The 25,043-nt window shown below is 35.3% G+C and overlaps 1 long non-coding RNA gene and 1 pseudogene across 2 annotated transcripts; both read right to left on the bottom strand.

Moving 5' to 3' along the window:
• Positions 1-1,473: 1,473 nt before the first annotated feature.
• Positions 1,474-2,030, bottom strand: LOC150029150 (uncharacterized). Its single transcript, XR_016518695.1, has 2 exons — positions 1,950-2,030; positions 1,474-1,707 (listed from the first exon to the last, which is right to left on the bottom strand). It is a non-coding gene; the product is annotated as an uncharacterized LOC150029150 (long non-coding RNA).
• A 158-nt stretch (positions 2,031-2,188) lies between these two features.
• On the bottom strand, positions 2,189-24,512 carry LOC137811795 (putative helicase MAGATAMA 3; annotated as a pseudogene). The gene is made up of 14 exons (XR_016518694.1): positions 24,004-24,512; positions 23,759-23,915; positions 23,084-23,220; positions 22,802-23,011; positions 22,482-22,697; positions 21,467-21,502; positions 7,317-7,402; positions 7,049-7,093; positions 5,801-5,911; positions 5,622-5,727; positions 3,641-4,010; positions 3,150-3,290; positions 2,513-3,048; positions 2,189-2,404 (listed from the first exon to the last, which is right to left on the bottom strand). The product of XR_016518694.1 is annotated as a putative helicase MAGATAMA 3 (transcript).
• Positions 24,513-25,043: the final 531 nt, after the last annotated feature.

The following is a 25,043-nucleotide window of genomic DNA, read 5'->3' as shown; positions in this document are numbered from 1 at the left end:
GTACATACAAAATTATAAGAATGTGATTAAATTTTACTTTAAAATATTTTTTAAAGCTTTTTTCTACAATAAAGGACACTATCGTCTATAGTTTTTAAGAAGATAAAAGGAAATCGGACTTCGATTCTTATTATGAGCATATGGTTATATAAGCTTAAGAAATTATGATCAAATTGGTTATGCATAGTTTAACTTCCCTATTATTTCTAAGAGTGTGTGTGGTATGGTTTGATTTGATTCTTTTTAAACATATTCAAATAAACATAAAAAGTCTTCGTGTTTTGGTTTGGTTCGATTTGAAAAAAAAAAGTTTTTTAGGGCCTACTATTTTTTTGCAATTCAAATTTGCGTGACTTTTTATAATTTTAAATTGTTGTATTGAGTCCTTAATTTTTTTTTTCATTTTATTAATTTTAATTCATTTGAGTTTAACAATTTAAGTTGACTATTTTTATTTTATTTATTGACTTTTAAAGTGAATTCAATTGTGAAATTTTGGTCTTATTGAGTTTAAGCTAATTTTTAATTGATGTTTGAAGTAATTGAACGTGCATCTTTCTTCCGTCTTTAATAACTGTAATTGTAAGGTGAAATGAATCTTTTATCATTTGTTTTTTTCTTTTGTAAATTTAAAATTTATAGTAATTTATTTAAGATTAATTATATATTAACGTTAATCTTCATTTTAATAACACGTGATATTTATTAAAAATTAAATATATGTTTAATTATATTAACTATTCATGAAATTTAAATAAAACTAATAAAATTATTGTATTAAGACAATACTTAACCAAATATTTGCCATATACAAAAAAATAAAATGATTAAATTCAAAAAACAATACAAGTAAAAGGCCGAAAGTGAAATAAATATTTTAGTAAGCGCATTATAAAAATGATGTTGTAGTTCCTTAAAGAAAAACTAGGTTAACCAAGGTTTTTTGGTAAGTGCATATTAAAATTGGTATTTTTAAAAGTTATTTTTTGTGTTTTTTTATACTCAATCTTTAATAAGTATGTAACTTCAATTTTGTTGAAACAATATCGTTAAAGATTAATTGTCACATTTAAAATATTCTATTTTAAAACTTAGAATTTTGAGAAAAATTAAAATAAAACAAAATATATATAAATGATCCATTATTCCTAAGTTCCGTTAGACTATTAAATTACCGAACAAACAACCACTGTTAACGCTTAATTCAATTATTACGTTAAGTATCAAAATCCCGAATGTTTTTTTGAGATACCAGTTTTAAATATAGTTCAATTTTAAACGTATTTTTAAAATTTATAATACTGAATTAGTAGTGATATTAAATTTGAAAAAAAGCAAAAATTAAGTCTTCCTTCTTCAATTAAAGCTATTTTCCTTTTAAATCTTTCTTCCTTCACTCCTCGTCATTCTCAAACTAAATGGTTTATATTTTGAAATTGGTTTAATTGTTAGTGACGAAGAACTGTTGCAGTATAAAAAAAGATAGGTAAATAAATAGGTAATAAATAGTTGTTTGTTCAAAAGAATGAAAAAAGTGTAAGAAGGTTTTGGGTGCAGTAAGGACTTTGCTTCTTTTGAAAACTCCCAAGCATGAAAGTTCATTGTCATGCTGCTACTATTCTGTTCGTTTCTTCCCTTTTACTTTCCCCTCTGCACCATTCCTTGCTTTTGCCCTTGCCTTTTGCAACTCTATGTAACTCAAAACATCTGTTAATGTGTTAATACAGTAAACATTAATTTCATTTTCCTCTCTATGCAACTACCTACTTATTTACTCTTCAATCCAAACACACCCAATCCTCAATTTGAATTTATCGCCATTAGAGCTACCATAATAAAGCTTAAAATAAATAGTTCTCATACCATATCAGAAAATAAATTGTCTAACTCATTATTACAAAATTAATTTAGAAGATAAAACAATTATTTTATTGAAAATAAAATCTGACCTCAGGTTATACCACGTGTTCACATTTACCTGATAAGAACATTAACCGAATGTTTGACTTCCCTCGAGACACTCACAGTCCTCCCAATCCAAGAAAAAGGAAAAGTTATTTAAATTTAAATATTCAATGATCTTATTAAAAACTAGAGAAATAAAGCACGTTAAGAAGAATGCATTGAAAGTTATGAAAATATATATTATTGAGAGTGCTTTTTAATAACAGTTTCACTTTTAATAGTCTAATACCAACATTAACGTAACATTCAAATTGCTTTTATCCTCAAACTTGTCATTTGGTACTAAAGCATACAGAATTTTATTCAGTGGCAGAAGAGACTAAGGTCTAAGAACAAACCTAACATGTCCAAAGCTGAACAGTTTCAGTTGCGGTTAATAAATACCACGTTAGTAGTCACTTTTGCCTCAGTCTTCGTGATCAAATACCAGTGTCCTTCTCTGCATTAAATTAATACTATTATTTTCCTTGTCCTCTTGACAGATAAACAACATAAATTACAGCTATATATGCTCAACAACACAACTAAACCTAATCCTCATCAAAACCTGCATCATTCATGTCCACGTCGTCATCATCTCGTCATTGTCCTCAGCTTGTGCTTGATCATCTAATGTTGCAGCATTGTTAGGCTGCACATCATTATCTACCGTATCAGGTCCAATCACCTGAGATGGTTCGGCCACCTTTGTTTGTATGGAGGACAGACTTTCATCACTGAAGAATGATGAATATGGTTAAGAAGCCTGCAGAAGAAAATTGTTTAGTTCGTCTTCAGCTAGGTGTAAAAAATAAAAAATTCTTGGCTCCATAATCTAACTAGGGATGTATTGTGCATAGATTCTGGTGGACCAACAAACGAATATTTATGTAAACATTATAGATAAAAGGAACACGTACTAATATAGCGTGCAAATTCTGATCAATCGGGCTCAATTAAAATTCTTGTTTTGATGGATCAAATTCAATGTATTGATAATAGTAGACGTATAAATAACTTCTCTACGAATTTTCTCTGCACTTTCCACTAGCTTGTTTCATTGATCACTCTTCCTTAATGTTGAGGCAGACCCAATCCAACCACCTATATCAACAACATAAAAAAATGGATCGATATTCAGGTGTATGAACCAAATGCAATTCATGAACTCATCACATTAACAAAAAGACAAAGAACCAGCACACCTGACTTTGCTCTAGTGATCCCAACATTCAATCGTCGGATGTCTTCCACAAATCCTATGCCTTTATCTTTGCTTGCCCAGACACATGACAATATTGCAATGTCCTTTTCCCGTCCCCGAAAGAGAGAATTATATGCCAAGCCTTAAAGTAACAACACTTTGAAATGAAAGAAATATTATAAAATACACACTCTTCAATTCACCAAGATTTATTTCTCCAGATTCTGAAGTTTTTTAAAATTTAAAATATAATCAAGCAAAATTACACATGAAGCCTCGTCTACGGTGCAATGCAACAGTTCATGTTATATTCATAACCAGTTGTCTAAGTCACTCGCAATCTTAGTCTTGCAAATGCCAGGCTTATTGTATTCCAGATGGGAAACAATTAAAACCTTTTTCAAGTATTTGCATAATTTACTGTTAAATAATCAAAAGCAAAGCATGAATGAACATGAAGGATATCATATAATAAACATTAAGCTAGTTTACCTGGCAACCATCAACGGTACATATATCCACTACTTTCTCAGCCGACATTCCAAAGGTCTCTTCAAAACGTTTTTGGAATAGCTTGACTTGTTGACTGTAGGGTGATAAAATTGCAACTTGGTTAACCAGCCTTCAGTGCCGGATAAAGTGAAATCAGTTTTTGATACAAGAATAGAACAAAGTCAACTTCTTCAACATTTATCCATGAACCACTCCCAGATGGTCGAGCCTCTTTTCCCTCGTGTATATCAAAGAAACGGAAGGGGCCAAAGCAGTGGTAATCATGCCATGCACGTATTGTCCGTGATTTCAACTCATCCCCATCTTGCAATGAGTCTCTATAAAACTCCCTAGAGGGGAAGCTTCTTATCTGTTTGATCATAACATGAAAAAACCCATTTAAAAAAATCACAGGAAATTTCAAAAAGACAAAAGTAATAGAAAAGAATATAATGATAAATTTTCTCCAGAGAAGAAAAATAAAAGGAGAAACATTGGGGTACTCAGGAACCAAATACTAATGAGATTAATATAATCCTTATTTTTTACCTTGATGAAACACAATAAAACTGATTAACAGGAACAGCTTATATTCTCTGTCATGTGATGCAATCAAACTAGGGAAAAAACTCTAGGACTTTAGAAGTGTGATACACAACATAATTTGAATAGGACCAGAATAGTATTTATGTTGAAATGTAGCAAAAAACAGAGGAAAATCCTCTATTAAAATGTGGAAAAGGGGAGACTACTAAAAAGAAATGGAACTATGAATGGATCAGAGCTCCATTGCAGAAACCTATAAATACTTACACATTTCAATGGGAATCAAATCGAACTGAGTCCCACTCTAGGATCCGTTCGTAGAACAAAGCATCATAGTTTTCTTAGTTTTCCTATTTTCTTCTTTGTAATTCTTCCAGTTTGCCTTTGCATGGAAGACTAAACTCTTATGGGTTTAATTCTCTTGTAACTTCACAATGAATTAGAGGTTCTGTGTAACTAATATTTTATTCTTCAACAACTGTAACAAGTTGCACAAGATGGTCTGATCTTTTTGAGTTCTAATTTCTGTTTCAGGAATTGTTTTTTAGTGCATGTTGATGATTCAATTCTGTTCTTGAATTGGAATTCTTGTTTAGTTTACATTATTATGAACAATCTTTTGAGTGCATAATTCAAGAGGTAAAAGACTAAAAACCTTATGAGTAGACATGGAGACAAGTAAGGTACTAAATGAATTACTGGATGCATGTTTCATTAAGATTTCATTGATTTGACTAACACATGTTTGGTCAATTCAATCTTGTTTTGAGATTGAATAAATGATACGCGCGCGCGCGCACACACACACATATATATATATATTAACTGGGGAAGAACTCATTGTTGAAAGAACTTGAGACCCAACCTGTTCTTAGTATTTTCAATCATCTACTCTAATTTTCTGCACAACAATCTCAACCCCTCTTTACTTTACTTTAATGTTATTTCTAACTTTTAATTGCGAACCCTAAACCCTAAACACTGTTTGACTGGATTCACTATTGAATCCGTTGGAAGATGACTTGGGATAAACTGACCCTATCTATTCAGTGTTAAACAGTCTAGCATTGCGTTAGACAGTCTACTCTAAAACTGTTTTTAATTTGATTGTGAAACGACAACATTGCATAGCCCAATTGAATTTCATTAGGACAAATTTGTTTAGCATGGTTCTAACACCATCTTACATTTATGTTATACACTTCAGTTATAATTTTCTAAACATGGACGTGATAAAATATGATTGCTAACAGTTAATTACAAGGCTTGGCCACAACCAAGATGACAATGACACCTCCCTAGTGAACGTGTCCTAGTTGAGATCTTAAACCCCACCCCAAACAGAAAACTAAGAGGGAGAAAATCATGGCAAGGGAATGTAATGCATAAAGAAAAACTCCTTTTCCCAGATAAATGCATTGAAGAAACTTAATACCTCCATTGAGAACCCTCAACACAATCTCATCAAAGGCAGAGTTTGATGGGGTGCATACTAGCACTCCTACACGGTACTTACAACTTGAAGGTACAGCCTCAGGTTTCTGATAAAAACCCATCATTAGAGAATATATTATTTTGCAAGACAACAATTTCAACCAATAAAAAAGTACTTACTAGTTCATTTTGAGTAGTTGGGTAAAACCCTTATCACCGTCTTTTGGCATTAGACTATCTCTTGGATTAACACTACTAAGCCCTGGAGATGCTAGTCCCCAATGTCTTTGTCTGCCATAGGAAAAGGGAAAAGAAAATAAAATTTTCTAGCATGATGAAATATGAAAAGTGCATTCGGCTAACAATTGAATAAATAAGATGGAGAAATCACAATGTATTCAACCTACACTATTGTGCTTTAGATTAATGTGTGTGTATATATAGAGAGAGAGGTTACAAAAGAGGCAAGATATTTACCTTCAACCCTAACCCTAAAGTTGGGTACATACAAAAGAAACAATAATAAAATAACATTACATTTCAACACTAACAAAGATAATATAAAAACCATCTTCAATCTATTTTAATTGATCTTTGGGACTGAAGTGGTCACCATCCCAAGGTGACTTTGCAAGATATAAACTATGCAACTAAATATTACAAGGCACTTGTTCAACATCATCTAATCAAACTGAATTCCACAAAGAAGGGTGAAAGAGGGAATTACTTAGGTTAAAATCAACTTTATTAGTTTGGAAGGGTACTCTGCTATGGACCTACATTCATAATCTCAACTAAATAAACTAGCTTATGTGATGTGACTAATACTTCAATCATCTAGAATTGTACTTTAATTAGAATAACTTCTTGAAAACATACTCATGAATATTCTAATAAAAAAATACTTTATTTGAACCTTGGAGAACAGTCAGTAGGTTCCGTCTCTCTTATCATCCTTCAACAACACAAATATCACATAAGTAATCATCCATATCTCTTACTTGTATAAGCCTAAGTCCAAAAACTGTCATAAGCTTTAAACAATTTTCCCAACTTCTCCTTGTGTCAATGTGAAGTTAAACTAGCTAAAGTGAAGAGAAACCAAGAAAATATGCACTTAACTTGAATTGAAGCTATTTTCTTTGTTTATGATATAATACAAAAATCAAATTTTACCCGTATTGTTGCACTTCTACTTGATTCAAAACATTGTTTATGAACTACTTGAAGGTATAGCGAGAGAGCAAACATGTATATCACAAAGCAAGAAGAAACTAATAATGAACAAAACATATAAGGATCTTAAAAGATGGCTCATATGGGAAATTAAAAGAAATATCATGTCAGAATCACAGGAACAAACCAACATCCATGGCATGAAGTTTTCTTGATCAAGTAAAGCCTAAATATTCTCAAAGCAAATCTTACTTCTCCTGAGTAGGTAATTGTGGTCCCTGCCTTAGCTCATAGGTTCTGCTTTGAAAAAAAAAATCAATACACAGTGTATGAAAACAGAGAAAGAAAGATTAGGAAAAAACATGACCATAAATTGCTTGGTAGAAGCAAAATTTTCTTCAAAATCTAACTTCTACCAGGCACACTCTTAACACAATGGTTTGCTCAAGACAACAATTCAAACCAAAAAATGAAATTTATACATAGAAGACTCCAGAGATATTCTAAATATTATGCTTACTTTGAATGCACTCTTGTAGGAGTTGCATGCAAAATGGTACTTAGAATCCCAAGTATGGTCTGAGTCTTCCCAGTCCCTGGGGGCCCCTGAAAGGAATTGGTTAGGCTCTATTACAACTTTTTTTATTATAAAAAATCTACCTTATATTGATTAAAACCCAGTTATATGTCTCATAGGTATTTAGAAAGGGGATAATGCATGTCAAAGAAAATACAATAGCAAGTAAATTATCAAAAAAGGACCTACCTTCAGCAAAAATTCTGGAAAGGACCTAGTGACATGACATACATGGACATTATAAACCGTCTTTCAGCAGTAATAATTTACAAATTCTAACCTAATGGCCTAGCTTTGTTTGATAAGAAACACAACAGCAGAGGGTAAATTATATCTAAATCAAGAACCAAAGCTCTTGAATGGAAACGAATGATAGAAACAAACTGAGTTGTTGATAATTTTCACACTTCTATAATAAGAAGTTTACAAAATACAACAAAAGCTAACCACTGGAACGGAAAATCATACAAAATATAACTAATTATTCACTCTAACACAACCCCTCAAACTCAAGGAGAAGATTTTTCAAAAGAAAAAAAAAATATACACATGAGTTGCCTCTAAGAAATGCAAAACAAGCTGAAGATAAAGGCTTGGTCAGCACATCTGCCCATTGATCAAGAGAGGGAGTATGATAGATGAAGAGCTGCTTGGCCATAATCATTTCCACACAAAGAAAACATCAATCTCCATATGTTTATTGTGATTATGAAACACGGATTGTGAGCTATAGACACAACACTTTGATTATCACAAAGAAGAAAATCATGTTAATTCAATAGAAGTTTGAGCCAAACTTCCATACTCAACCTCGGTGCTAGAACAAGCACTAACTTGTTGCTTGCAGGACCACTAAGATATTAAATTGAGATCAAGAAAGATGGTTGCTCCTAAAGTAATACCAAATGCCCAATCAGCATCACAAAAGGCTTTCAATGACAAAAGTTCAACAAGAGAAGTAGACTGAAAATGTAGTCCATGGAACAAAAGGACCTTTAAAATACCATAGTATGTGTTTAACTATAACCCAAAGATAATCCAGTGGTTTGGCCATAAATTGACAGACTTTGTTCTAGTAAGAGTGGCATATTGCAAAGCACCAACAACTGAATGATACAAGGTAGGATCTGAAAATAGATCACCTCAAATTAGGATAACTTGCAATTAGAAACCATAGTGGAAGAAATGGAATGAGCGTTTGCCATGTGTTTTGTGAATCAAGTCTAGAATATATTTGCTTGAGTCATAACAATAGACTTATTAGGTAAATATTTAATTTCTAGGCGAAGAAAATAATCTAGATGACCAAGTTGTTTAAGAGAAAAAGCTTCATGAAGTTTGGTTGTAAATGTTGAATCACAGTAATAGAGCTGCTAGTGATTATTATATCATCAACATATAACAGAAAATATACAACCTGAGATTGTTTTCTGTAAACAAAAAGCAAAGAATCACATTTACTACTTACAAAGCCAAAGTGACAAAGTGTAGATTGCAATCAGTCAAACTATTGCCGTGGGCTTTATTCAATTCACATACAAGAGATTTGTCCCCAACTTCAAATCCAGGAGGCTGTGCTATATAAACTATTCAAGGAAACCATCCAAAAAGGCATTATTGGCATCATGCTGTAACAATTTCCATCCATATGACATAGAAAGAGTAAGAACAACTCAAATTTATTCTCCACCCCAATCAGATTAAATATTTTTAATTTTTGAATTAAGTTGTAACTCAACCATTGATTTGAAGGTTTGAAAGATAGACAATGTTTCAGCTTTGACTTAATTGGAAAATCCAAATGAACCTTGAATAGTCATTGTTGCATAATCAGGAGAATTATGTTATAATTAAGTGCATATTCCATTTTATATTTATTAGGACAGATTTGTTAGTGATTTGATTTGTACGTACAGCTTTAAACACCCATTATTTCTTGCTTTCATTACCTATTATTTCTTTCCTTAATTAGGTTGTAAAACAGTCTATAAATAGAGTTGTAAGATATCTCAAAAATATATTTCATCTATTTCTTTCCACTTGGTATCAGAGCTCCTGATCTAGGAGACTCTGCTTCCGCAATTTTTTTTTTAGCCTTCATTGCTGTGATCATTTTCCTTGACAGTCTTCATTGCTGTAATCATTTTCCTTGGCAGCCTTCAATGCTGCAAATTTTATTTTTTTTTTGCACAGCCTTCATTGCTACAACTTTCTATTTTCCTTATCCTTTCTCCATTGACCACCACCACCACCTTGCACCATTGACCGTTACTGCCACTACCATTGACCACCGCCGACCACCACCACCGCCGTCGCTCGCCGGAAACTGCACCGCTCGCCGGAACTGCCACTGCTTGCCGGAAACCGCCACCGGAAAATTTTTCCGGCGGATTTTTTTGTGTGTGAACAGGATCAAATTTTGTCAATCTGAAAAACTCAGTTGGTTTTGAACTCTCATGGACTCCCTTAGTAAGCCATCTAGCTATTGTTCCTTTACTATGAGTGGTAAGAGTTCTAGTTTTTTATCCTTTAATGCTTCTAGTACTGAAAATATCTGGATTATAGACTCTGGTGCTACTGATCATATGAAACCTCATTCCTCTTCTTTTTCATCCTACACTGCTTTATCCGGTAAGCCATATATTACTGTTGCTAATGGTTCCACTACCCCCATTAATGGTCGTGGTAACATTCACCTTCAACCTTCATTTCCTTTAAAAAATGTGTTTCATGTTCCCAAACTATCCAATAACCTCTTGTCTATTCAAAAGATTACCCAAGATTTAAATTGTGCAGTCGTATTTTTCCCTTCCCATTGTGTCTTTCAGGATCTTGCCACGGGGAAGACTATTGGAATTGCTAAAGAGCAGGGCGGGTTATATTATTTACAGCAGGAAGAAAGTAAAAAGTGTGCTAGACTACAGGCACACACTTCTAATCTTCAGCAAGGTCGTGAATCTTGGTCATCCTCTCAGATATGGCTTCAACACAGACGTCTTGGTCATCCTCCATTTAGTACCCTAAAGTCCTTATTTCCTGTTTTATTTACAAAAGTGTCTGCTGAGTCATTTCATTGTGATGTTTGTCAGTTTGCTAAACACCATCGGACAACTTTTCCTCCCAATGGTAATAAAAGTTCTAAACCTTTTGATCTTATTCATTCAGATGTATGGGGACCTTCACCTATTCCTAATATCTCGGGTGCAAAATGGTTTGTTTCATTTATTGATGATTGTACTCGGGTTACTTGAATATTCCTCATGAAAGATAAGTCTGAAGTTTTTCACTTGTTTGTAAAGTTTTACAGAATGATTCAAACACAATTTGAAAGTCCAAATAAGAGATTGCGTTATGATAATGGAAGAGAATATGTGAACCAAAACCTTTCCAAGTTCCTTGAGGAAAATGGAGTTGTTCATGAATTAACCTGTGTGGACACTCCTCAACAAAATGGGGTTGCTGAAAGGAAAAATCGTCATCTCCTTGAGGTTACTCGAGCTTTACTTTTCCACACATCTGTTCCTAGATCTTACTGGGGGGGAAGCAGTCCTGACTGCCACTTATTTGATTAATAGATTACCCTCTCGGGTTCTAGAGGGTGTTACTCCTATTCAGGTTATGACCACATTCTATCCTTCTATTCCCATGTTGAATAGTCTTCAAAATCGTGTCTTTGGTTGTCCTGCTTTTGTCCATGTTCATAGTCCTTATCGGGGTAAGTTAGATCCTTGCGCCATCAAATGTGTCTTCATCGGTTATGCCCCCAACAAAAAGGGGTACAAATGTTATCATTCTCAAAGTCGTAAAGTTTATATTTCCAAAGATGTCACCTTCCACGAAACAGAGTCTTTCTTTCCTAGTTCTCAGCTTCAAGGGGAGAGTATTCAAGAAGCTGAGGACCTTGAGTTGCCACCTTTTCCTTTGTTGCAGGATTTCGTTCTTAGGGAGGATGACAAAGACCATGCACCTACATCATTACCAGAAAAGAATAATGAAGACAAATATTTTGGAAAACAATATCAGCGAAGGCAACAAGAACCCGTCCTGGTCGAACAACAACTTCAATTGTCTGAACCGGAGGTAAGAACTCATACCAGTGAGACTCTTGAGGACACCTTAAATACTGCTTTTGAACCTAACCTAAATGATTTACCTATTGCCTTGAGAAAAGAAAAAAGATCTTGTGCCAAATATCCTATATCCCAATTTGTGTCTACAGAAAAACTTTCTATGCAGCACCAGAGTTTTCTTTCAGCTATTGATTCTATCAAAATCCCTATATCGGTACAAGAAGCCTTAAAAGATGAGAACTGGATTCGATTATGAGGAGACTTTTGCTCCAGTGGCAAAAATGAATACCGTCAGGATTATTCTCTCCCTGGCAGCACACTTTGGTTGGGCAATGCATCAATTTGATGTTAAAAATGCCTTCTTGCATGGAAGCTTGGAGGAAGAAGTATACATGGAGATCCCACCTGGTTATGGTATTGTTAATGAAGGGAATAAGGCATGCAGACTTAAGAAGGCCCTATATGGTCTTAAACAATCACCTCGTGCTTGGTTTGGAAGGTTTACTCAAGCTATGGTATCTTTGGGGTACCGACAAAGCCAAGGTGACCATACTCTGTTTATAAAACATTCTCAGAATGGTAAACTCACTCTACTTTTGGTCTATGTAGATGATATGATTATTACAGGTGATGATGAGATTGAAAAACAAAATTTGAGGGAGAGACTAGCTGCACAATTTGAAATGAAGGATCTTGGGAAGCTGAAGTACTTCCTTGGGATAGAGGTTGCTTACTCGAGACAGGGCATCTTTATTTCTCAAAGAAAATACATCCTTGATCTTCTCAAAGAGATTGGTAAGTTGGGTTGTAAGCCCATTGGAGTGCCAATAGAGCAAAATCATAGGATTGGGAATGATGAGGAAAACCCAAAAGTGGAGAAGACACTATCAAAGACTTGTGGGAAAACTATTTATCTTTCACACACTAGGCCAGATATAGCCTATGCAGTTAGTGTGGTTAGTCAATTTATGCATGATCCAAGAGAAAGACACTTGCAGGCAGTAGATAAAATTATTCAGTACTTAAAAGCCTCTCCAGGAAAAGGATTGCTATTCAAAAAGGGGGAAAACTTATCCATGAAAGTATATACTGATGCTGACTATGCAGGATTGATTGTTGATAGGAGATCCACCACAGGCTACTGCATGTTCTTGGGTGGAAATCTGGTGACATGGAGGAGCAAGAAGCAAAATGTAGTTGCAAGATCAAGTGCAGAGGCAGAATTTAGAGCCATGGCTCAAGGGGTGTGTGAACTCTTATGGATGAAGATCATACTTGATGACCTAAAAATAAAATATGAAGCTCCTATGGGTTTGGCGTGTGATAATAAGTCCGCTATCAGTATTGCACACAATCCGGTTCAACATGATCGAACAAAGCACGTAGAGATAGACCGACACTTTATTAAAGAGAAGTTGGATGATGGTCTTATAACCACTGAGTACATCCCTTCAAGACTCCAATTGGCAGATATGTTTACTAAGGGACTTCCCACAAAACAATTCGAAGATCTTACTTGCAAGTTGGGAATGATAGATATACATTCACCAACTTGAGGGGGAGTGTTGCATAATCAGGAGAATTATGTTATAATTAAGTGCATATTCCATTTTATATTTATCAGGACAAATTTGTTAGTGATTTGATTTGTACAGCTTTAAACACCCATTATTTCTTGCTTTCATTACCTATTATTTCTTTCCTTAATTAGGTTGTAAAACAGTCTATAAATAGAGACTGTAATCACATTTGTAAGATATCTCAGAAATATATTTCATCTATTTCTTTCCACTGTCATTAAAAGAGTAATGAGGGTGAGAGAAAGGATTAGGAAGAAGAGAGAGAGAGATAGAGAGAACTTTAGTATTTGAGATTCAGGTTTACATGTAGAGCAGCCTGGGTATTAATAGTACCCAGTGCAGTATGGAATACAAGTGAACAGTTAGGACTGTTATAAACAGTTATTACTGTTATACCTAATCTCCCCCCTTAAATTGATGGTTTAGGATACACCATTAATTTATGTGAGAAGGCTGAAAAAGGGCCAGCACTTAAAGGTTTCGTGAAAACATCCGCGATCTGTAAAGTGTGGCAGGGACATGTAGAAGGTGCAGTTGCTTTTGTTGAATAGCATCACGAACAAAATGGAGGTCAAGCTCAAAATGCTTGGTCTTGGAGTGCATAATAGGATTGGATGCAAGAAGAACAGCGCCAAGGTTATCCGAGCGAATGGTGGGTAGCGTAGGAGGAAGACGAAGTTCAGTGAGCAGATTCTGGATCCATTTGAGTTCAGCAAGCGTAGCAGCAATGCTGCGATATTCTGCTTCAGTGGAGCTGCGAGAAACAACCTTTTGTTTCTTTGAAAGCCAAGCAATAGGATTCGAGCCGAGAAAGACAACAAGGCCGGAGGTGGATTTCCTGTCATCAGCATCCGAACCCCAATCAGCATCAGCAAAGGCATTGAGAGTGAGTTGAGAAGGGCGCCGAAGATGAAGACCATGAGTGGTAGTGCCAGCTAGGTAACGAAGAATACGTTTAACAGCATTCCAGTGGTGATGTTGAGGGTTGTTCATGAACTGGCATGCTTTGTTGACGCTATAGGCGAGTTCAGGACGAGTGATGAGGATATATTGAAGAGAGCCTACCACTGAGCGATAAAATGAAGGATCATCTACAGCAATGGTAGCGTCTATTGTTAGACGAGTAGTGGAGAGCATAGGTGTTGGTTGAGGCTTGGAAGAGAGCATGTTGGTTTTACGAAGGAGATCCTGAATGTATTTAGTTTGAGATAGATGTAAGCCGCCATCCAACGTCCAAGTGGCTTCAATCCCGAGAAAGTAATGAAGAGTCCCAAGGTCCTTTAGGGCAAAGTGCTGACTGAGAGAGTGAATAAGACGCTGAATGGCACTGTTAGAGTTTCCTGTGATTAGTATGTCATCAACATAGATTAGGACAAAGAGAGTAATATTGTTGTGGAAGTGAAGGAAAAGAGAGGTGTCACTTTTAGTAGGATGAAAACCAAGAGAAAGCAAAGTGGTACTTAGCTTGTGAAACCAGGATCTAGGTTCTTGCTTCAACCCATAGAGAGCTTTGGTAAGTTTGCAGACAGTGTTGGAGTCACCAGTTTCAAAACCAGGAGGTTGACTCATGTAGACAGATTCCTCAAGGTCACCATACAAAAAGGCGTTATTAATATCAATTTGATTGACAGACCAGTTTAGTTGAAGGGCTAGAGTAAGGATAATACGGATGGTGACAGGCTTTATCACAGGACTGAACGTTTCAAAATAGTCAAAACCATATTGCTGATGAAAACCTTTGGCGACGAGGCGAGCTTTATTGCGCTGAAATGAGCCATCAACATTGTATTTTATTTTGAAAATCCATTTGCAGCCAATGGGTTGAACTCCAGGAGGAAGGGTAGTGAGAATCCAAGTGTTGTTTGTGTTTAGAGCAGCAAGTTCTTCTTGCATGGCAGCAAGCCATTGGGGAAGCTGTAAGGCCTCTTTGGTGGATTTTGGGAGAGGCAACACAGGGACAGCAGTGAAAGCACTTGGACCAAGTAAGGCAGCCTTCGCACGTGTAAGCATAGGGTGAGTGTTGTGAGGAGCAGAATGTTGTGGGGGTGAAACCGTGGAAGACAAATCAGAGTGAGAAGATGTGGATGCAGAGGAAGCAGGTTGGTCATGTGAAGAGGCAGGGGCGATGGGTTGTGAGGCAGGAAGAGCTGGTTGTGACACAGAGAAAGTTGGTTGCTGAAAAACAGTTAAACTAGGTGAAGCATCGGAGGGGCTATTTGTGGGTGGAGAGACAGAAGAAAAAGGGTTAGAAGAATCAGCATAGGGAAAAACAGATTCATTAAAGGTAACATGGCGAGTAATATACATACGCCCAGAGGGAGAGAGACACATGTAGCCTTTGTGATTGGATGCATAGCCAAGAAACACACACAAAGATGAACGAAAACTCATTTTATGTTTATTATATGGGCGAAGCAAAGGATAACAAGCACATCCAAAGGTTTTATAAAAAAACATAATCAGGGTGTGTGTTAAACAATAAATAGTATGGGCTTTGATTATTTAAAACAGGTGTGGGTAAAACATTGATAATGGATACAGCAGCCGTGAAAGCATAGCCCCAGAAATGCATGGGTAATTTAGAGCAACCAAGTAAAGTCAAACCAATATCAACAATATGTCTATGCTTGCATTCCACAGAACCATTCTGTTCATGAGTGTGAGGGCAAGTTAGACGGTGAGATATGCCATTGGATAACAAAAAGGATTTAAAACAGAGAAATTCTTTTGCATTATCAGTCTGAATGCTTAACAAAGGAAAACCAGTCTGTTTTTCAACATATATTTTGAAAGATTTAAAAACAGTGAGAGCTTGTGATTTAGCATGAATTAAATAGAACCAAACATATCTAGTGTAAGCATCCACAAAAGAGATATAATAAGGAGCACCATTAGTGGCAGGGGTAGCCGATGGCCCCCAAATGTCAATGAAAACAAGTTGTAAAGGTTTAGAGTATATAGTTTGAGAAGCTTTAAAAGGAAGCTGATGGGACTTGCCAACAACACAGGATTCACAAAATTCATGTTTAGCAGTAAAGGGTATATTACACATCTTCATTATTTGATGAATCACTCTTGGTTGGGCATGACCAAACCGGGAGTGCCACAAATGATAAGTAGAATAGCCAGCAGAGAGTGCAGTATTGTAAGCAGAGTATGATGCAGTTTGAACTAGATTGGGAAACACATAAAGACCATCTTTAAGCTTGCCTTGGAGCAGGATTTTGTTGGTTCCCTGACGTTTAACAAGGCAAACATCAACATGAAACTCAAAGAAAACATTATTATCACGGGCGAACCTGGAAACACTTAATAGATTTTTAGAAATAGTAGGAACATGCAGAAGGTGGTGTAAAGAGAAGGTATGATGAGTATTAATATCTGTAAAAGTTGCAGAACCAATAGAAGTAATAGGAAGCTGGAAACCATTACCTACAACCACCTTTTCCGAACCTGTGTAGGGAGTTGTTGTGGAAAGATTGGTGCCATGAGCAGTGAGATGATGGGAAGCACCGCTATCAGGGTACCAAAGGGGATCATGGAGATTTTTGGGAGTCTCGAGGATCGAAGGTTCATCATCACAAAAAGATGAAGGAAAATGAGCAGTATTAGCAGTAACTTGAGATGGAGTGGAAGAATCAAACCTATGCCAACAGTGAAGGGCAGTATGCCCATATTTTCCACAGATTTGACATTGAACCCGAGAAGAGGAAGCAATAGAAGATATCTTGGGGAAGTTCTTGGATGACTGAAAGCGGGGTTTAGAGTAGAACCGTTGTTTGGCGTGACCAGAGGGGCGGAAAAAGGAGGAAGAATGTGTAGAACTGGAGTTGTAGGGAGAGAAGGAGGATGGGACAGAAGCAACATTTGCCTGCAGAATGTGATCAACAGATTGTTTGTTTCGTTCAATACGATTTTCTTGAGCAAGAAGCAGTGCTTCAATGTCTGCAACCGTGTAAGGGTCAAGACGGGATGTGATAGAGGTTATAAAGGAGTCGTATTCTTCAGACAGCCCATCAAGAACAGCTTCAATGTGATCTTCGGTAGAGATGGGACAACCCACAACAGCCAATTGATCTACAGTTTTCTTGATATCAAGAAGGTAGGTAGAGATGGAGCGGTCCTTCTTGGGTGTACGCAGCTGTTGCTTGTGCTTCTTGATTTGAGCACGGGTTTGGGACGCATAATGGGTCTGGAGCTTTTCCCAGACTTGGGCTGACGTGTCCATGCCAACCATCTAGGTGAGGACACCTGCGGTCATTGATGCCAGTAACCAGGCCAAGATTGCTTGATCTTGACGATCATACTGGATGTATTTGGAATTCACAATTGGAGAAGCGTCTTCTTCGATAGAAATGAGACGTGGAGGAATGCAAGACCCATCCAGAAAATAAAGAAGATCTAAACTGCGAAGAGTGGCATTAACTTGCTGCCGCCAGACAAGGAAGTTTTCTGAGTCCAGTTTTAGAGGAATTGGCGTATGAAAGATATGAGGGGGAAGGGGGAAGGGCTTGGCAGAAAAAGTTTCAGAATTGGGTTCAGTGGTAGATGATGAGGCCATTTTTGGCTCTGGATACCATAAAAGAGTAATGAGGGTGAGAGAAAGGATTAGGAAGAAGAGAGAGAGATAGAGAGAACTTTAGTATTTGAGATTCAGGTTTACATGTAGAGCAGCCTGGGTATTAATAGTACCCAGTGCAGTATGGAATACAAGTGAACAGTTAGGACTGTTATAAACAGTTATTACTGTTATACCTAATAGTCATCAATGAAGGACACATAATATTTATATCCACAATAAGAGGTAAGGTGAGAAGGTCCCCACCCATAGTTCAGTGAATTCACTTATAAAGGAGAGTATATAAATTCAGAGATGTGAGAAGGCAATTTATTTGACTTGCCAATACAACAAGATGAGCAAAAGTAAGAGTCAATTTCATTGGATGGAGAAATTTTACAGTGAGTCATGATAATTTTCATTACATTATTGTTTGGATAATCCAGCCTATTGTGCACAAACTAACACTACTAGATGATATAGGAGCAAAAGAAAATTTTACAGCATTTGCTTTATTTTAATCAGCTCTAACACTATTAAACAAAGAGCTATGTGGCTAAACAATTAAGGAGTTTGGAGAATGATTGTAGAATAGGGCAATGAACTTGAAGCTTGAGATTATGAAATGAATAAAGTCCATCAACCCCAACAATTCCTTGAAGGAGAACCTTAATTGTCCCCCGAGATTTGACAAGACACTTATCAAAATGAAATTCAAAGAAAACAAAATTATCTTTAGCAAAATTGACTATCACTTAATAAGTTTTCAATAATAGAAGGACATTGTAACAAATTGTTTAGTTGAAAAATAATTTGTGAATCTTGAGGTGACACAAATGAAAGAGGAACCAACACCATGAATACTTAAACTTTCAACATTGCCTACAAAAATTTGATCAGGACCATCAACATGATTAAGTTGCTTGATATTTTGAGGTTCACCAATGACATGAAATCTTGCACTAGAATTTGGTATCCAAGAAGCATTTCAAGTTCCTTGAGAGTTCAACCTTGTTAACATTACACTTGGTTGAGTAGTGTTTCCAAACTTAATATCAAGATTAACCCAAGTATTTGAGGTTTTGCATGATCAATGAAAGACATAAACTCATGGGGTTGATAAGATACATTAGATCTAAAGTGACAAACATTTGCTATGTTACCAAATTTGAGGCAAACCTGACATTGAAATTTTGCAAATTTACCGCCATCATGACCTCTACCAAAATTGCCACCACCATGTGTAACTTCACCACAAGAGCCACTGTGATTACCACCACCATGACCATAAGAGCCTTGAGTATAATTCAATGAAGGAGATACCAAACATTGTGTCTCCTTAACATACCGATCAAGACATGTTTCATGACTGTAAAGAAGAGCTTCAATTTCATCCATGGATGGTGTACCCTTTTCACTTTCAATAACTGAAACAACTCATGCTTAATCGGAGAGAAGTCCTTCAAGAATTGCATCAATATATTCTTCATGATGAACTAGAAATCCCTCTCCTCTTCCCTATCTCTTCTACTCTGCCTCAGTTTCTTCTTTGTCTTCATAATCAAGTTCCCTACTTTTTCTTCTATAGATATCTTAGCCTTTGGAAATGGCACAGTTACAAGTGACGCTTCAAATTCCCCTATGGAATGTTGGTTTAGGGTTTGAATCCATGAAAAGATGAAACCAATTTGGTACTAAAACGCTACAAAGCTAGTGGAAAACCACTTCATTGTTTTTAGGTGTTCAATCTTGTTAACCACATTAAGAACTTAACTGTATCCTTAGGTCATGTCTTCTAGGAAGCACCAGAATGTCACCATATTGAGCCATATAGATCCTTTGAGTGCATGGATCAACAGCCTATGGACAAGGAACTCCGCATGTATATCTCTTTCATCAATTTGCGACTAGAAAATCAATCTTGGTCAATGGAGAGTTCGGAAGTACTCCAATGCTCTGTTTAATCTATCTTGGATATTACATATATCTACATGTAGTGGTTTCTTCACTTGCAATGACTTCAATTGAACAAAACAAGGAGGTTGAATGCTCGTTGAAAGAGATTTTGATAGATCTTGTAGTATTATTTCAAGAGCATGCATAGGCACTGTCATTATCTTTACATTAGTTAGCCCTAGCAGCCAGCTTATGATGAGTAACTTTGTCTTATGAAAACATGTATATTCACCTGTCTTAATGGTTAATTCCTCATGAGGAAAGAAATGGATGATTGTTATGACCCAAGACAGAGAGAACTAAGGTTTGGAGTACAAAGCTCAATTTGGAAAAATCCTACTTCAAAGCTACCATCTATGGTAAAATTGGAAAGGTTAGAATTAGATAGAGTGAGAAATTTTACATCATCGAGACAGGTGGATATACATGTTTTCACGCATAGACACTGTCATTATCTTTACATTAATTAGCCCTTGCAGCTAGCTTATGATGAGTAACTCTGTCTTGTAAAAACATGTGTCTCAATGATGTAAAATTTCTCACTCTATCTAATTCTAACCTTTCCAATTTGACCATAAATGGTAGCTTTGAAGCAAGATTTTTCCAAATTGAGTTTTGTACTCCAAACCTTAGTTTTCTCTGTCTTGGGTCATAACAATCATCCATTTCTTTCCTCATGCAATCTTTCTTTCCTTGAGAAATTAACCATTGAGACAAGTGGATATACAAGTTTTCACAAGATAGAGTTACTCATCATAAGATGACTCTAAATGGCTTTGATACCATATATAAGTGGGTGCAAACATCACCTTATAAGCCGGTTTTATAAAGTTGAATTAGACTTAAACTTCACTTCTTAATATGGTATCAAAGTCATTTAAAGTCTATCCTAGCAAGAGTTTGTTGAGCTTATCATGCCACCAGTTATCGAGCCATTATCGGACCACCCATAAAATATAGTCTCACACATGAGTTGGTAGCCTTGGCATGAGGGGTGTGTGTTGAAGATCCTATATCGACTATTGATAAGGACATTTAATAGTATATAAGTGGGTGCAAACCTCACCTTATAAGCCGGTTTTATAATATTGAGTTAGGCTTAAAGTCCATTTCTTAATATCTTCAATGAGAAAGTTAGTTTCACTGGATTTACAAAAAATTTGTAGCTTATGTGATTTTATCACCTATTAAACATGTTGTCGCCAATGAAGATAATTTGCATCATCAAACTTTTCAATGACGGTGGTTGGGAAGGATTGTGATGTGGAAGCCATAGAAACAAAAATGAAGACATCACGAAGAGAAATTCGCAAGACAGAGTCACGAATAAACTCAAGATAACTCCAAAGAGATATTCGAGAGAAGGAAATGCAAAGAGATCACGATGAGGAACCCTAGATTCGAGGAATATGAAGCATCGGAAAATTAGCTATAGATACTATTGAAGAAAATGAACAATAAAAACAAACTGAGTTGTTTATTATTTTCATTCTTTTAAAATAAGAAGTTTACAAGACTATTTATAGGCAACCACTTACAACAAATCTATTGTTAGTAATAGCTAACAACTGTAGTAGAAAATCATTGCCAAATATAACTAATTATTCATTCTAACAAAACCAATTCATGACTCAACCAGTCTAATTGGTTTTTTTTTTCCTATTGTTACAGAAAGTTAAAAGAAAAATATGCTCAAGCTTTCTTGAAGTCCTAAAGAAAATCACAATTAAATCAAAGAAAAAATTGGCTACAAAAAAAGCTTCAAATTAGCAGTTCTTTGAAATAAACTCTCTATTCCCAAATTTAACAAGCAAGTCTTTTCACAAAATAATTCAGCATAACTGATTAACATTGCATAAAGAAAAGACAAATATGAAAAAGTATTAAAAGAATTTTAATACAGAAAAAGAAAGCCAAATAGAGACCCACCTGTATCCAGACAAAGGCTTTTGATGATAGACCAGCCTAGAACAGAAATAAAATGTTAATATGAAATAAACAAAATATGAAATAAACAAATGTTACAAGAACTTTACATCTTATTAAGGAATGAAAACTTCCGATCAATCTTCACCTTCTTATCCAGATTCTTTGGTCAGTTTTTCTCCTCTTTGTTATTTGACTTGTAACTTATTATGATGGCATATGTTGCCGTGTAGATTTTTCTAACAATTGTGCATGCTTGAATAAGCGTTAAACTAAAGGCAATCCTTTCCTTGCTAAGCTATTAAGCTTCTCATTACAAAAGCAAACTTTGAGAAAGGAGAATCTGTTCAGACATTATAAATGTAACGTAGCTTTTAAATTTTTTAAAAGACCTTTCAAAAAGGGTTCATCAACAAAAATACATTCTCTTCCAAAAGTGTACTAAGAATTTCATAAAACAAAGAAAATGATAAAGAAGAAAGAATTTATTAAGATGGGGAGATAAAGGTGTGATTTAAGTTTAATGTTTTACAGATAATCTGAAATTAGATGTTAGGTAGTTTGTTTTAGAGGTCATTTGCTCTTATATTTTTTTTTCTGACTCCTATATAAAAACCAAAAGAAATTAAGATGAGATTGAAATTGGAAAAACCCAAGCTTACATGTACAGAATAAAAAAAAACGGGGAAAACAAGGAGCATTCAAATTAAGAAAACTTGGTGACAAGGAAAGTAAGAAACAGAACTCTGAATGATATGCTATGCATCATAATACGTTTGAAGTAATATATCCTGTATTTAGTTATAATATCCTTTAACTAAATGTCAAGTTCAAACTTGAAAATATGCCCTCTTGTTAGAATCCAACATTTATTCTTTCCAAACAATATATCAGTAACTAATAAAGAGAACAGAAAACCATTGGATTGGTCAAAAGAAGTGAAAAGATTAAACAAACCTGAAGTTGATAAACAAGTTAGTTTTATTTAGTTTTCTGAACTTCTAAAATAAAAACTTACTGTAATGGCCTCATGTTGGTACTGATTAAAAGTACTTTCAACATATTCCCTCAACGGTGTTGGTATTTTCCATCCCTCGACTTCTGAGCCACAATTTTCTTCAACTGCACTCAATATTAAATCCTTGTACGGGAGACAACCTATAGTTCGAATAGCCAAATATTCACAAGCAATAGTAGCACAGCTGCATATTTTCACATTAGATCAAAGGCATAACTATTTATAAGAAAATGTCTTCTTATAAGAAAAAAAGTTGTGAAAACCTATACATTTCTTTTATAAATTAATAATTGTCTTTCATAAAATATAGAACAGGTTACCTTCATAAAATATAATTGTCTTTCTGTCTCGCATACATGAGATCGCATGTTAAACAGCCTAGGGCAAGATTGTACATTATCTCTATTAAATTGTAAAAACTGCCCAGCAAGATAGAGTCTAACTCGAACAAGACTTGTTTCAAAGAAATTCCGGACATGTTCCACCAAAGCAAATGCATAAACAGTAGGTAATCTTTTGCCATCCACAAACTGCAGGGAAAAATACAAATAGGCAAACAATTCAAAGCCCAAAACACAAAACTTTTTTATCACTAGTAGTACCTTATCTTTCCAAAAATGCAGCAAAAGATCATTCTGTGATATTGATTCTCCCACATTAATTTCACACGGAAATTCTATAAAGTGAAAGTCATCTGCCTCACTCCAACTTTTTACTACCCTCAATTTCCAATCACTCACTGTGGTCAGGCAAACAAAAAATATTCTTCAGCAACTACAACAAGAGACCCTTCAAACTTTTATTTTGGTCCCTAGGGTATCTCAGCAGAGGGCTAGAGACTAATCCAAATATTTATTTAAGGGGCTACTCTCTCTTAGCCGACAGCTAAAAAGACTAATTCAAAAATCTAATTAAAGGCCAAGTCTCTCTTAATAGACATTCTCCTATTAACACAGACCTAGGATCGAACCTCTGATTATGTGCTTAAAAGTATATTTATTTGTCAACCATACCACACTATGTTGGTTGTCCTCCTAACTTTAAAACATGAAAAAACCCAGTATTATTTAAATTGAAGCGAGAAAGGGAGAACCGCAACTTAGACAGAGCTTTAAGAGTCCTCTGACTAGTGCTACAAAGTCACTCACAATTAATAAGAATAGTATAGAAAAGGCTAAAGACCAGCCACAAACGCTATTAACAACTAACTGTGCTACATTGCTACTGCTAGAATAATAATCTTCTAAAAAACGCAAAATAGTTGAAATTAAAGATACCCTCTTCTTCCTCTTTCTCCTTAATGATCTGGGATTTGGCTTCTTCAAATATGAGGGGTTCGTAGGTTGCAATGTAGTCATCAACGTCTGTGTACCGGTTCTGCACCTTCACGAGTGTCGACTTCGCAGTCCCTTTTTTCTCGTTGTTCTTCTGCTTCTGAAACACCAAATTCCAGAAGACATAACAAATGCAAAATAAAAAACACAGAAGCAAAAGAAAAAGAGTAAGGAATGAAGTGAATTGCCTTGAATTCCTTGAGGAGAGCAAAGTAATCCCAACTAAGAATAATCTGGTCAAAGCGGCGGATTACGGATTCTTCTTGAAGCTTTTCCTTCTCGACTGCCATAACCGAAGGAGGGAAAAGGGAAATAAACCTCCAACTGTAGTGGAAATATAGGCTCTCGCGTTATTGTGTCCACATTTTTTTTACACTAATATACTATATACCTCTATCTCAGTTGTAGATAACAAACAAAACTGCGACAGTAACGAAAACATAATATTAGCAGCACCAAAGAGAAAGCACGACGAACTCGATCCTCAAAACGGCACCAAATCGAAGAAGAAGCACCACGACCCCAAAGAGAACGCCGAGGAAACCAACGATGACAAGCACAAGGAGAGCAACGCTAAACGCGATGAAACGGTGATGGAAGGGTCTGAGGTAGTTGCCGACAAGAATGCCGGAGACGGCGGTGAAAAGTTTTCGGGACTGCCGGAAAAGTGCTGGTGTAGTGCAAGGGTGGATTCTCCTTTTTAACATCTTTAAATTTTTTTCTAATTTATTCTTCTATTAATTAATATTTTATTTTATTATAAGACATTGTCTCATTTTTTATTTTTTTTCAAAATTTTAAAATTTTAAAAAAAAATCAAATTTTCAAAATTTATAACTTTTCAAATTTTCAAATCCTAAACTTTTTCGAAACACTATAAATTTCAAAAAAAAAATCTTCAAAAAATTTAAATTTTTAAAATTTGTAAATATGTTAGATGAAAAATTGGAAACAAAATTTTTATTTTAAATATTTTATGAAAAATGTATGTAAAAATAATTTTCAAATTGATTTAAAAAATAATCTTTAATCTTTACTGGATCCGAATATTTTCTATGCATAAATCCACGTATCCACCTACTACTTTCTTTTTTTTACCATGCATCAATCTTTGTGAATTGAAGTTTGTGACTAAAGGGAGGGGAAATACTTAACAAAAAGGAGTTGTGGATACCATCACAACAACATATAATTCTCTTTATGTGCATTTTAATTTGTGAAATACTAA

The sequence above is a fragment of the Phaseolus vulgaris genome, chromosome 2, assembly GCF_051622355.1.
Source record: "Phaseolus vulgaris cultivar YP4 chromosome 2, ASM5162235v1, whole genome shotgun sequence".
NCBI classification, from domain to species: domain Eukaryota; kingdom Viridiplantae; phylum Streptophyta; class Magnoliopsida; order Fabales; family Fabaceae; genus Phaseolus; species Phaseolus vulgaris.
Note: the sequence above shows the minus strand (reverse complement) of the source record. Positions and strands in the feature narration are given on the sequence as shown.